Below are 11034 nucleotides of genomic sequence, written 5' to 3' on the forward strand. Positions count from 1 at the left end.
AACCTGTAACGGTAAATCTCTTTGATCTCTGGGGTATATTCTATGCCCGGAATAACTTTCGGTCTGAAAGTCGGGGCGGCTTTGGATATATACAGGGGTTAATTTTGAAAGTTTTACTTTAAACCTGCAATGGGTTATTCTTCTAGGGTAGTTTTTTTTCCCATAAAAAAACATGTTATAAGGTTTTTCTTGCGGGAATTCTGGGATATTCTCATCTTGGGTACATGTAAACATAGACGGTTTATAAGCAAGATAAAGTCCTCGAATTCGGTTATGCTGGGGAAGAAAGACTTCAGAAAAAAACTATCGACAGAAAAACCTCGGCCTATGGCCTGTTTTTTTTCTCGTGTTATTTTCTTCAGTCTTTCATTCCCCAGCATAACCTCACCCTCGTGCTTTATCCTACACATAAAGGACACCGCCTTTCCCTTCCGATCAACTAGACGTTTTTTTCATGCCAGGTGATCCATTCTGCAACACTGACAAGAGGAACCAGACTGAAAAATCCCGAGGAACTGTCTTGTCTAACATCGGCATCGAACCCGGGTTAGTGAGCCAACGCTATACTAATTGATCATCGTGGCTTCGTGTACAAATGTATAATTGTCTGCTTTATAAAGGGTTTATATTTATGTCAATAGTATCACACCTACCTCGACAAAAGTTGCCATTAACGATTAACTTAGGCGGAAAATTATGACATGCGACTCAGTCTGGATAGGGTATTAGGCCTACTCATTGAAATATCCGTCTGAATACAGTGACACGTTATTTGCAAGTAATATAGCCAATCAAATATACATTATTGAGACATTTCATGACTTGGAGAGGGAAAAACTGGATTTAAAGTCCACTCGACACAGACTAGGTCATTTATGGTTCAGCTGTATTTCAAGAATTCTCTTGCACGTAGGGGTCTATAGCTTTTAGCTGTGGGAGGAATAATCTGACGAGGTTGGACAGGTGACCCGGGCCCGTATCTAGCGGAGTGGGGTGGGGGCAAGGGTGGGGGGGCAGCCCAACTAATGTCACTCGACTCTATGGGGCACCCATACTGATATGGGCACGTTGGTCGTTGGCTAGCTACGCATCTTGTGACCCCACTCCTTGCCACGTACAAATCAAAACCACACCACTTGACTCAATGACAGTTTTGAAATAGAATTGAATAATAATATAGTCCCGAAATGACCTAGTTTGTGTCGATATGACGTTAAACCCGAGTTCTCTCTATCTTTTAGCCGTGACATTTTATTTTAGACGCGAATTTTAGAAGCCCCTTCGCCTTTAAACCGAAACACACATGTATATATAAACACTGACACGGGATCACTACCACTTATAGTCGTTCAGCCATAATTTGGTATTTTAGACATGAATAATTATAAAACTTTAAGCTGTGACATATCGATATCGTTATTAACAATCACACAGGATTCCGTTAAATCCTCAAAATATCGGACCACTCCCACTAGTCGTTTAGTGTTAACATGGTATTTTAGACACGAATACTTATAAAAAAACAACTCCTTTAATCTGTGACATATGCGTATTGTTGTCGTATATTACCTCCATAGAGACAAGTTTCCCAATTATTACACGCTCCATTTAAACCCTATTCGCTTTCTGTACTCGCTATTGGATTAATTGTACATGTCAGAACACTGTATTAATATAAGAATAATTCAGATGAGATATTGAATATAGTTATAATATGTATTTATAAAGGTGCATTAATTAATATACGGGTGGGCAGGTGCGTGTAGTGTGTTTACAATACCGGTTTTATTGTCTCGATGCGAATGATATTATAAATATAGGAATATTAATAGAAAAAGTCGGACAATTGTGTGACAAAGTTAGGGTAAAAGGGACGTATTTCATATCGGTGAGGAATTCATTATACATTTCGCCATCTTGAAAGTTTAATATTACAGGTAAGTTGATTTACTTTATTGTGGAAAGGTAAAGCGCCACAGCAGTCACACTGACTGAATGTTCAGCGCTATAGAAAACGATTATTATTATTATTATTAAGAGGGGAGTTGGGGGGGGGGGGGGTCGAAAGTAGGAGAGGCGGTTTCCTATGGGTTTTCAAGTTTTGCTCACCATCCCTATTTTAAGTCACCCAATTGTCGTCACATTTTGGACACTTATACTTTATTTCGGACAGACATCAAGCTTATATTCCTTGCTCGCAGGATATTAACAGGAATCTATTGAGTAATGGATGACTTTTTGTAATTCTACATTGCCGATCGACACAGTGTGATCTTACATAAGTCAACCATAAAAAAATCATCGGTGACTCATCTGGCCTTTAAGTTTCAAAGTTCTCGCCTTCTAAACTGATTACTGTTTACTTTCTGTTTATTCTGTTTCTAAGGCTTGAAAATAATGATTCGTATCAAGACATGCCTTTTATTAAACATTATACAAGCATATTTTAAATCAATGAGTTATCCCGTGGCAGAGAAGATGACAAAATATAAAGTTATGTCCCAAGTATCTTGCATATCACAAATGGTTTTAGTTTTACGTTTCCCGTCTCTAAATTACGTCTTGTAATCCTCAACCAGACATAAATTTAAGCTGATTGAAAAAATCCGAAAACCTTTGACCATAAATCGAATTCAAGATTTCGGTAACAAGGGCAGTTTGAGTTTGAAACAAAATATCTAATTTGACCTATTAGATGGACTGACAGAGTTGACGACAATGTAGTCCCACATAAAATGTCTATGAACATTGCCAATTATTGTTGAGAGATAAAATGTCTGCGTATAAGGAGTTTTAACTATGAACATTGGGGATTGTTGAGAGATATTGTTTAAGTAACTAATTTACAAGTATCCATTAGAATATAGCCTATATACACAAAATCTAAACATTTTACTGGAGCTACCCTTACTTTAATTTACTTTATAGATTTTGTAATCCGAGTATTTAAGTTGTGAAGTCAAGCAGGGGTATTATAATTATTGTTGATTTCGCCCAGATAAAATTATCGCTATTATTATCGTCAATTTTCAGACAAGACGATCCAATAAATAGCACTATCATTACATCGATCTCAACTGATTACACAATAAATATATTAAAGGGCCATCAGCAGATAAATCATTTTTTTTTTTATCTTGCTACAATCCGTCATCGCAGCCTTGATGACTCGGTGACGATGGCACCGACTCACAAATCAGAAGGTCCCGGGTTTGGTCCAGGTGTCATCAGACAAAATTCCTTGAGATTTTCCAGCGCCTACTCGTTCGGGTGAGACGGAAAACCAAGGTCCCGTGTAAGCAAGGAATTCAATGAAAAAGGGCAAGCGCCGCTGTCCGGGCAAAATTTCCATCACAGAACAATGAAATTCTAAACCCCATTTCATTTGCTTTGTGTCCAGTCTAAGCCACCGTGGCTTAGTGATTATGACGATGGCTCTAAAGATACCATGGGAAATCAAAATGGAAGTATGTACGTATAGAAACGCCGCTGCCACGACAACATTCTCCTACCTTATATCGCACACATCGCATTGTAGTTGCACACATAAGAATAAAAGATACCACATGTTTGGCTCATTCCTTTAATATGGGTTTTGGATCTAGTGGTCCTTTAATATAAAATTTATCCTTTCAGACAGACGAAAAAAAAAGTAACAACACTTTCATGTCTTCTGTGATTGATTGAAATAAACCACATGACTGGAAATAGCTAGAAGCGTTTGCGGTGATCTACCATAGAAGTGTTTAAATTTTGGTATTAATATTGTTAGAGAGGGGAGTTTTTATTAAAAAGATATTGTAACACGGGGATCAGATTAATTAATAGTCATGGTGGACACCTTTGGTGTAATCATGTACAGTGAAACCCCGCTATCTCGAGCATGAATAAATGGGAACTATAAGCAATGTGTGTGATCTAGTTAGATTCTGTCATCTAGAGGGGAAATATGTTCTACAGTCGGATCTCACTATCTATAACATGGTTACAACAAGAACTGAACTAAATCTGAAGTAGAAGAAGATAGTGTGTTTAAGATAATTTCTCTCAACCAGTCGTGGACGGCTAGTAGGCAGGAAAACTAAACAACAAAGAAATAGACAGGGCATATGACATAGGAAAACTGAGTGACGATACTATAGTAAAACCCCGTCTTCGAAATATAATTTGTCAAGGTGTAAGTTTTACGGTAAAAAATGTTTTTTTAAAAATGGATAAAAAATAAAATTCGATAACGACGGATTTATTTCCTTCTGTTCTTTATATAACACAGAATTGCAATTTAATTATCCCGTTATAATTACAGCTTTCATATGAATCGATGATCAGGAAGTCTAGAGCTAATACACAAAGTGTTGTAATAGGGGACTTTTGCTATATTTGAATGACGACATGGAAGCGCAATGAATATTTAAATCTATTTAAGCTTGTGGAAAACACGTTGTTCATTAGCGTTCAAGCGTATTAAACCTACGATCGGATTATGATATATGTAATATTATTAGATGTTGAATACCATAATTACAATTAATGATATCCATCAACGTGAATATCTAGATCGTGCAAGGTACCATCTGGATTTGTGTTGGTCGTTAGTTCGTTAGCTAGTATAATATATTATATTAGTTGTCTATGTTGTCTATTTTAAGTCCGATTGTAGACTGGGGCCACCAGCCCGGTTGAAGGAAGGGGAGGGCGGGGTGAATCTGGTTTGGGAGGTCATTCCCACGAGGAAAATTCATCTGTCGGAAATTCTGTGTTAGGGTCAGGGCCTCAGGGGAAGGTTATGGTAACCTTCTCATAATCCATGTGGTGTCTATATATCTCGGCGTGTATATAGGGAGTTTCATATCTCCTCAGCCAGACTGGTTATAAACTTACTCGGATTAGTTACACAACTTCATCAATCCTGTAGTTTGCTATAAAGGCTTATTAACGCTCTCAACATGTAGTTGTTCGTGTACAGTATTATGATAATTATTAGTTAATTCCATGTCATTAAGTCAATTTTATCGGGTGTGACGGTAATTAATGACGATTTGTTACATGCCAGGAACCGTTCATGACACATGAGATTCTGATTTTATGATTAGCATATTATATACTACACTATACTCTTGCTTGATAAAGACTAGAGAAGCCTAGTCGAAACGTCGCTCAGTATAAGTAATTGTATTCCATAGAATTTTGACCTGCATACACTATACTCAAGCAGGGCATAGACGACTTTCAATTTGCAGTAAGTTTCCTCTTAACTTGTGACATTGAGGTGTGGTTTTGTGAATTATATTTCCCTTATTAAAACAGTGATATCCTGTCTACAAATTAATTTCCAGATCTTAAAATTATACAGTAAGGGATCAAATTTAATACTGCTTGGAATGATGGGTTACAGAAAAGTTTTAACGATTCATATCTGCACAGTGTCGTGAGGGTCTGTATAAGTTATAGAGAAGATGTGAAAATATGGAGAAATGAAATAGGCTTAATGTTTTACTGCGTTACGACCTACTCTTGTTGCGATTTCCAATTGTTAGAGAATCTCTATCGTGTTGCCAATGATGTTCAAGAGACTTCGGTTTGTCGTCCCATCCGAAAGCTATGTTATGCTCCACCGACTTTCCGGGTTCGTACCCGGGACCAACATACTAACCGAAACGCATTTGGGGAATCTATTGATAGTCTTATCATTTTATTTGTTATCAATACTAGGATACCCATTAATCTATGCCTTTCTTTTTATTCAGATAGCCTGAGATTGTCCATAAATTCAAAATGAATACAGATGTTAGTACGACAATGCGTGCTCGTCGCGTAGTATATGATGATTACACCAAAGGATTTTATGTAGAAAGTCGCGTGGAAGCTCTGCACAGACAGGTTGACACTAGAGCTAAATTAACCAGTGTTTTAAATCGTTCCCAGGACTGTAAGTTGGAATATTCTAAAGGGAAGGTCGAAGCCGCTCGAGGGATTTTCACCAGGAAAACGGAAAGTGAGATTGATCATCATAAAGGTAATCTGAAGGACTACGTTGCACATAGACACATTTTGGATAGAATGGCGGCCATCAATAAACGCAAGGGTGTGAGCAGTGCTTTAGGGAAGTATGGTATCGGATGCGCCAAGGTTGACATTCAACCTTTGATAGATAGACAGGTTAAAGAGACAACCCCGTCAGCCACAAGGAGGCGAGAAGCTAAAAAACTAGTAAAAAAACGCAAAATGGTTGAAGTGTGGGATCGAAACCTGAGTACACCAGAATTAATTAATGCCGGAAAAAATAACGTCCAAAACTCCCGCCAAAATACGAAAGATTGTATTCGCACGCGTAAATCACCGCATATAGTTCTCCCTTCGTTGATGCCACGATCATTATCGACAGACCTGGTTTTCCATTCATCATCTTCGCCAGGACAATCACACAAAAGCCCAGAACTAATATTACCGTCAGTTTTCGTTACTCTAAAACCTGAACGAGAGATCTGATAACCACCATTTTAGAAATAACCCCATTGTGTGTTATAAATTTTCGCATTCTCAATTCGAACCTAGTTAGGCTTGTGCAGGGCCGGATAAAGACCCATAGAGTCCCTAAGCACTTACAAAATTTCGGTGGCCCCATGTATAAGTAATTCAAATCATAAACAATAATAAACCATAAACAAACCGTCATGCACGTGATTGGATTTTTTAAAGAGGTTTTATACACGCCATTATTAACTGAGATAAAGCAGGTAACAAAAACAAAAAAAAAAACATTTAAAATATATATTTTACATGTGACATCTAACAAAATCGAAATTCTGTGGTGCTGATTTTGCTTTATTGTTATTCTAGCCCCGAGCCTTATTAACTAGACGACGTCCATGAATGAGAAGTGTTATCAGATGTTCTAGAAACGGTTGTTATTTTATATAGATTTTGAAAACTATTTACACAGGCGCGGAAGATTATTTTTAATATTTTTGTGTTTGCTTTTATATTTGTATTAAATTATAGTTATTTATATTTGCTCGTTGATAAATTGTATACATATACATGCTTGTTTTTTTGTTGTGTGTTTTTTTTCTTACCGTTTTAGTTTTTTGAATTATCTTTGACAGTAAATCATACATTTATAATCGTATAGCGATTTGTTGTGCTGGATGTGTCATTAGACGGGATATTGTGTATAAAATTTGACATTATATTATTACGAATTTTTCATTTCTTGGTAATAGTTACAATTTTATAAATTCCGGCCATAAACAGTTGTTTCCCCTTAGATATAGTCGAATGATCTTGTTCATATCAGTTCATACGGATGATGTGGTCTGAATTATCGGTACATCTTTAACAGTACCATGTTACTAAAAAATTCCTGAGACATTAATTAACCCAAAACGGCCCATTTATATGCGATGCTGCTAAACCATCCATGCACATTAGCTACAGCTAAAAATTTAAAAAAATTATTTAATAAATTACAAACGTTTATATTTCTTTAAATGCAATATTATTGATATAAACAATGTCCTGGTTTCAGTTTTATGTTTGGAATAATAAAACGGCTCTTTCTCCATAATTAGCATGGAAAAAAGTAAATCTGCAGAACGTCACTTGACTGCCAAAATCAGTTCCGACCACACAATGCCAGTTCGGTTTGTAAACTTTGTCAAATTCTTTTTTAATATAGGTGGCTATTCCTTTATTGGTTTTAAACTTTCGGAAAGCGTAACGAACACTTCCTAAAGCTTTCTGTTTCATGGTCATCTTCATATCAGATCTGATGATATGTGGTCCATCAATCGTTGACATTGTATTCTGAAAACTACAAATAAAAAGCAAACAATTAAACCATTGAAGTGAAATGAAATGGGGTTTAACTTTCTACTCCTCTGCACATATACAGGCTTATAAGGAAGACATGCGCCATAATGTGTTATAAAAGACATAACTCTGCATAATATTCCTTGAAAGGCTTAAAATTTCTAAATCTGAAAGTAAATCCACACACCCATATCACATCCAAACATACAGTATGATAGCAATGGAATTCGATATAAGAGTAGAACCGCTGTCCGGTCATAATTTCCCTCATAGCACACAGTATGGCGTATTAGCCCAGTCGGAGCAGTATGACGTTTCATTTATATCCTTGATGCGTAATGCGTTATGTATCCATGATGCGCAATGTGTTATATATGTTCAAGATGGGGATTGATACCCATAAAGGGGGGGTTGGATGGCTGAATGGTTAGCACGTGCGCGCTGTATCATAAAGCCTGTCATTGAGGCAATTGGTGTGGTTTCGAATCCCCGGTTGTACGTGACAAGGAGTAGGATCGCCTGTCCAACCTCGTGGGTTTTCTCCGGGTCCTCCGCTTTCCTCCCACTGCTAAAGACCCCTACGCGCAAGCGAATTATTGAAATAAAATTAAACCATATGTTAGTCCCGAAATGACCTAGTTTGTGTCGAGTGGACGTTAAACCCCATCTCTCTCTCTCTCTCTCTCTGATACCCATAAATTGCTCCTATTATCCACCCCATTCTTTAGTGTGCAAGCGTGCAGCATGCAAATTTGTTCGGAGCAACAATTCGTTTCATCTACGTGAATGCAACCTGTAAAAACGTCCTGGTGCTATGATCGCACTGCAGTCAAAAGCGCGACTAGCAAACGTGACAGTGTGGCTTTCTTTCTTATTCGTCAGTGTCAGTGAAGAAAGTGGCACCACTACGGTTAAAGCCACGGACTTTAAAACTTAAAGATATATTATGGGAGATTAGATAAAGAGTTGGCAGTTCTCACTATAATAGTTAAAAACTAGATACTGTAAAGGGAATTTGCTGAAAATTTCAGTCAAATTGATCCACTCTGAACCGAGATTTTAGCGATTGAATTTTCGGCCTATTCTCGATCATCATTACTAAAGTCAGTACGATAAAAAAAACATAGTCTCGATTATCCATTTCATGATTAAATTATGAATGGAAGTCGAACAGGGGATCGGAACCTAATCCAATAAACATCGCAGGCTAGCGATGCCATCGAGAGTTGATTATGGTCAGGATAAGTTAATTAATGTCTAATTATTTAGATAACATTTTAGGCCTAAAGAATGACCTGCAATAGGCAGATTTAGCTCTTACATGATGTATGTTTAAATAATATATCTATATCTCTAGCAATATTTGATCTTAATTCAATCTTTTGAAGTAAAAATGGCACATTTTGAAGTCATGCGGATAGTATTTGGCACATAACACGTTTTAAGGCTGGTCACACTTGATATATTCGATGCTTCCCAAATCATTTGATCCAACGTATAATACTAGTATAGTGATTGTTATTCCTTCGCTGAAAATATATAATTCAGTCTGCGCATGCAAATTTACCAAGATAACATTTCAGCGGATTCCTCTGGACACTTTTGAGAAATTCGGGTTGACAAGTTTATTAAATATTATCGAAAGCTTCCAACCTAAAGTAAAGTTACTATAAATAAAAAGAACTTACCGGGGTGTTTGTTCTAGCACTGGTCCTTTCGTTCTACTCATGTCGAAATATATCGGCGCTATATCTATAGTATCTCTAGACATCTAGAAGAATCACTACTTCAGATTTAATTGGGTGTCCCACTTAAACCACTGCCGTATATAATACCAGTGGCGTAGTTAGAATTTCCCAGAGAGGGGGAACGGTGGGTGACGAAAGTCCGGTGGATCAATCCAATAAAAGCGAGAAATATGTATGCTGACTATTGGATTTGTTATGGATGGATATATTGCTATTTACGATTCGAAAGAAATTATTGTTGAAAATCTCAATGGTTTGGAGGCTCCCAAGGTAACAAAAATTCCCACATACGGACAAATTGTCACACAAGAGTACTATTCTGAGTGGGACTGGGAGTGGAAGTTCTATAGCCCTCGGACTACCCGTGATGCTATTTAATATGGGCCAGACCAACACGATTTGAATTTGAATCGGTGACCATGTCGGCAACATTGTTCAATTAGCACATGGACGTTCATCGCCAATGTAATCTACGTCAACTAAAACAGGTTGTACAGAATTTACTGAATAGCAGTAAGAATAAGATACCAACTTTAAACATGGGTGTATATGTGTTGCGTGACGTAGCGATGGTGAATTCAATAATAAACTACCGTAGGCTACTTTAAAAATCAAATATTTATCTATATTGATGACAGACTACATTGGTTATAAATGTAGCCTACATTTATTATTTACTAAACAGGTTACGGACACCACAACACTATGGCCTATAGTTCTGCTGTAAATGACCCCACTCCCACCCCACTCCACCACATTTAGTATCTAGTTTTTTCGGGAGCAACTGACTCGCCAAACAGGAGGTCTCGGATTCGCAATGGTACACGGCGGATGAAGGGTCTCCGGGATTCTAGTCCTTCAGGTGGTACGAAAAAACGAAACCCTGCGTGTACTGGCGTGCATGTAAATGAACCATTGACTTCGAAATTAGAGTTGAGCGCAGCTACCCGAACAAAATTTCACTCATAACACACGGGGGCCTACTGAATGGCATATGGCCAATATTGAATTCTAATTCGTATGACCCCATCAATGTTTTAGGCCTTTGAATTTGGGCCCTGGGCGAATTTGGGCGCAGGGCGAATTTGGGCCCTGGGTGATTTTGGTCCCCGGACGAATTAGGCCCTTGGCGAATTTGGGCCTTACTAGGGTGATTTTGGTCCCCGGGTGAATTTGGTCCCCCGGTGAATTTGGACCTTGGGCGAATTTAAGCCCTGTGCGAACTTATCCCCGGGGGAATTAGGGTCCATGCGAATTTGGGCCCCGGGCGAAGCCGGGTATCCTCTAGTAATAAATATTAAATCAATTAAGGATATGCTGAAAATTAATTAGCTCGAATTATAGACACACACAGTGACACACAAACAAACAAAACAAAAAGACAACTCATTAGCACTACATACTTCTAGCCTCTGAGTTTGACAATTAGTAAATAAGACTTGAATTTAACATTCAAACATATCTTTTCATAAGA

General features: G+C 37.7%; 1 long non-coding RNA gene across 1 annotated transcript; it reads left to right on the forward strand.

Annotated features, from left to right (window-relative positions):
* Positions 1–1671: 1671 nt before the first annotated feature.
* Positions 1672–7040, forward strand: LOC126827788 (uncharacterized). Its single transcript, XR_007682873.2, has 3 exons — positions 1672–1937; positions 3637–4177; positions 5748–7040. It is a non-coding gene; the product is annotated as an uncharacterized LOC126827788 (long non-coding RNA).
* The last annotated feature ends 3994 nt before the right edge of the window (positions 7041–11034 follow it).

This window comes from Patella vulgata, chromosome 7 (assembly GCF_932274485.2).
Source record: "Patella vulgata chromosome 7, xgPatVulg1.2, whole genome shotgun sequence".
Classification (NCBI taxonomy): Eukaryota; Metazoa; Mollusca; class Gastropoda; family Patellidae; genus Patella; species Patella vulgata.